This window comes from Suricata suricatta, chromosome 13, assembly GCF_006229205.1.
Source record: "Suricata suricatta isolate VVHF042 chromosome 13, meerkat_22Aug2017_6uvM2_HiC, whole genome shotgun sequence".
Taxonomy (NCBI): Eukaryota; Metazoa; Chordata; class Mammalia; order Carnivora; family Herpestidae; genus Suricata; species Suricata suricatta.
This window is the reverse complement of record NC_043712.1, coordinates 68,802,812-68,807,053: the sequence shown is the minus strand read 5'-3', so window position 1 is coordinate 68,807,053 and position 4,242 is coordinate 68,802,812. Positions and strand designations below refer to the sequence as shown.

Here is a 4,242-nt window from a genome sequence, read left to right as displayed (position 1 = left end):
CTTGCCCAGGAAACCCAAGTCTCAGATTTCAGCTATTATGTGCAGAGACAATAATATCTAATAGGGGTGGCCCTGAGACCTGGGACAAATGAAGTTTTGAGTAGTGTTCACGGTGCATGTTACCGAACGGGTTGGGGGTGCTGATGGTGACCACGTGTGCCTTCCAGCCCCTAGAGAGCCCCGTGCCCTGGACGTGCCTTTATGGTCATGACAATGAGGTGTCAAGATGCAGGTTCATACACTCAATTGGGACTCTTCATTTCTGATTCTTTGTGGAATCAGCACTTGGAAGAATGCTCATAGTTTACTGGTTGTTTTCAAAGGAGCCACCGCTGCTGGGACCTAGCGATGAGTCTTTAGGAATGGTTTGTGGGAACCCTAGGAATAGGCCAATCGAGGAATTGTGGGCAGAAAGAGACAGAACCTTTTGTCACTCCTTGCAGGAACCAGGATAGCAGGGCGTGCGCCTCTCCAGCATGCGGATTACATGTATTTTTTGTTTTTTATTAAGCAGAAACTCTCATGTAATTGCCTTAAATTGCAGGTGTTGTTATATTTATGCCTACTGTGTGTCCCATTTCTGTGTTAGGAAGCTCACTATGTTTATCATAGTAAGAGGTGAAAGCAAATTGTATTTGTGACTATTTCCACTATTAGAAAGTGCACTATTAGTGTATTTGAAAGATATGGAAAAGTAGAGGAGAAACTTCATAGATTCCCACCTTCAAAACAATTACAATTACCTCTCTGATGCATCTTTTAGAGATTTTGCTGTGCTTACTTTTAACATTGTTTCAATCATATGTACTTTAAATGAAAAACACTATCAGAAACATTTTAATGTCATTATAAACTTTCATAACATTTTTTGATAATATTCTATTAAGTGGTAGGATATTAAATTCCACTTTTTGTTGGCATTTGGGTAGTTTCTAAGTTTCTCTAATTTTAATATTTTGCTCACTATATTTGGTAATAATTGTACTTACTTGTCAACTTTTCTCTTCCCAACAGCACAGAGCTTTTCCTAACGTTTTGATTAACCAGGATTCTGCTGCGCTTGGCCAAATGCTTTCTCTTTCTCCAATCTTCTTAGATGAGTTATCCACTCCTCTGGTTATGTGTTTCAGTGTTGGATTCTCCTCTGAGTGTCAAGCTAATGAAAGGCCCCTCCCCCCATTTGCTAATAGATCCTCAGTGTAAGATCTTCCAAACTTAACCTGTTGTCTTCTTTCATCTCCAGCCTTCCCTTCCCCAGACACTCTGAGTGTCAGTAGCACCTGAACGTCCAAGCAAGAAACACAAGAGCCATTTTACATTCTTCCCTCTTTATTTTTCCTGTATCTAGTTAGATACCACATGGAGGAGCTGAAAAAATATGCTGTACAGAGAAATCCTGGAGCTCTTACTGTATACTACCTTCCCCCCAAATCGAAGGTAAGAACCTTCAGGCCAGGAGCTCTATTTTTATAGTTAATTTTTAATTATATTAGTAATATATGTTCACATTCTCCTGAGTCAAAATTAAAACATTCTCATTAAATACCCCATTTCAAAACAAAAACAAGTGTTTCATTCCACGTCAATTAATTACTTTTCCTGCTATTTAGATCAATATAGACAATTGGTTTCCTACTTGATTTAATTCAGTCTGCTACTATTACTATTTTAAAACATTTCTTAATGTTCATTTATTTTTGATAGAGACAGAAAGAGAGTGCAAGTGGGGGAGGCACAGAGAGAGGGAGACAGAGAATTTGAAGCAAGCTCTGGTCTCTGAGCTGTGTGAATAGTGCCCAACATGGAGCTCGAACTCACAAACCACAGGATCATGACCTGAGCCAAAGTTGGCCGCTTAACCAATTGAGCCATCCAGGCACTCCTGCTCCTATCAATATTTATTTTGGTGCCCAAATTGTCATATTCTTTACTTCAGTCTGACTTCTGTGTTCTTTTGATTCGTCTCAATCACTTTCTACTTTCTGACGTAAAATGATATTTTAGACTCATTGTATAGTTTTCCCTGCATAATCCTGGGTTCAGCCATTTTTCTAAGTAACCCTGCTTTCTTTAATGGAGAATGGTATTGAGAAGCCAAGATCAGTGTGCTAGATGTATTCATTATTATTAGGATGTTGCTGCCTGTTGGTCCTCTCAGTAAACAGAGGAAGGGAATATATATAAGCATATACACATATACAAATTCACACATTTAAATATTAGTTTATTTCTCTCTATATCTATATATGTTATATATTATATATATATATACATACGTATGTGTGTATATATATATATATTATTAGTTCATATCAGTACTTCTAGTTACTATCTAACACCACTGGGTTCATTCTAGTTTTCTACCTTTCCATGTTTTTATTTATTTATTTATTATTTTTAAATGTTTGTTTTGTGAAAGAGAGAGAGAGACAGAGAGACAGAGAGAGACAGAGCATGGCTGGGAATGGGACAGAGAGAGAGAGAGAGAGAGAGAGAGGGAGACACAGATTCAGAAGCAGGTTCCAGGCTCTGAGCTGTCAGCACAGAGTCTGAGATGGGGCTCAAACCCAGAGAGCAGGATCATGATCTGAGCAGAAGTTGCTGAGCTTAACTGTCCTAGCCACCCAGATGCCCCTACCTTTCCATGTTTTTAACTTCTTTCTCTAACAATGAGAAACCTGGTTCCATTATTTTTTACATGTTTGTACTTGTTCAATCAGGCCTCCTGTATGGGATGCAATTTCTCATCACCACCGTCTCCTCCATGTATGGGTACCTCTCCTAGTGCTTAGATAACAATGTGTGTGGTAGTTGTGCTGCGTGGACACCAGTCCTGCACCAGGCGACTCTTCTGTGCCAAGCCCCCCTTCATGCTGCTTGGGCTCTGACTCTCAGCTCTGGGACACTGCTGACACCTCTCTAGCTGCCCTCCTCGACCCCTTTTGGTGCGGATACCCATTTTGCTTGGTTTAACCTATTGCCTCTAAGACTGAATTACTTAGAAAGGGAAAAGAAAGAAATGCTGTATCCCCTCCCCCCTTTTTCTGGAGGCATAATCAATATGTAAAAAAAACTCATGTATTTGAAAGTCTACAACTTCATGAGTTTTGATAATGAAATCATAATCAAGATAACAAACATCCATATATTCCCATTAATTTGAGTTTTTTAAATGAATGTTTCTGAGTAATTGGAGCTCCCTCTAGAACTGCATCTGCCCTTGTTTCATGGCCTTTTCTCACAGCATGGCCCCCAAACCCCAGTCTTCGCTCCTGCCTCAAAGAAAGAGACCACCTGCTGCCCCCAAGCCAGAGGAGATGTTGAGCTCTCTGCACTTGCCAAACGAAGAAAAAGAACAGCAAGAAGCAGTTGAACGTATTGATGAAAAAACAAATTGAAATACACAGACTTAATGAAGAAGCCAGTGAGGAGATTTTGAAAGTAGCACAGAAATATAACAAACTCCACCAACAATTTTTTCAGAAGAGGTTGGAATTGATTGCCAAAATCCCAAATTTTTTGGTAACAACATTTGTCAACCATCCACCAGTGTCTGCCTGGGGAGGAGGATGAAGAGGCACTGCATTCTTTGACAAGAGTTGAGGTGACAAAATTTGAATATATTAATTCAGGTTACAGAATAGATTCTTATTTTGATGAAAACCCTTACTTTGAAAATGAAGTTCTCTCCAAAAACTTTCATCTCAGTGAGAGTGGGTGATCCGTCTTCAAAGTCCACTGAAATCCTAAAATGAACAAATCAAGAGACTGTAGATGCTGGCGAGGGTGTGGAGAGACGGGCACCCTCCTACACTGTTGGTGGCATGTAAAATGGTGCAGCCACTCTGGAAAACAGTGTGGAGGTTTCTCAAAAAACTATCCATAGAACTCCCCTATGACCCAGCCATAGCACTGCTAGGGATTTACCCAAAGGGATACAGAAGTGCTGATGCATAGGAGCACATGTACCCCAATGTTCATAGCAGCACTGTCAACAATAGCCAAAACATGGAAAGAGCCTAAATGTCCATCACCTGATGAATGTATCAAGAAGATGTGGTATATATACACAATGGAGTACTACATGGCAATGAGAAAGAATGAAATCTGGCCATTTGTAGGAAAGTGGATGGACCTTGAGGGTGTCATGCTAAGCGAAATAAGTCAGGCAGAGAAGAACAGATACCATATGTTTGCACTCATAGGTCTAACAGGAAACTTTCAGAATGATCTAGCTTCAAG

The 4,242-nt window shown here is 40.0% G+C and overlaps 1 pseudogene; it reads left to right on the top strand.

Moving 5' to 3' along the window:
* Positions 1 to 3,230: 3,230 nt before the first annotated feature.
* The window catches only part of LOC115276527, a 1,869-nt pseudogene continuing 857 nt past the window's right edge, over positions 3,231 to 4,242 (top strand).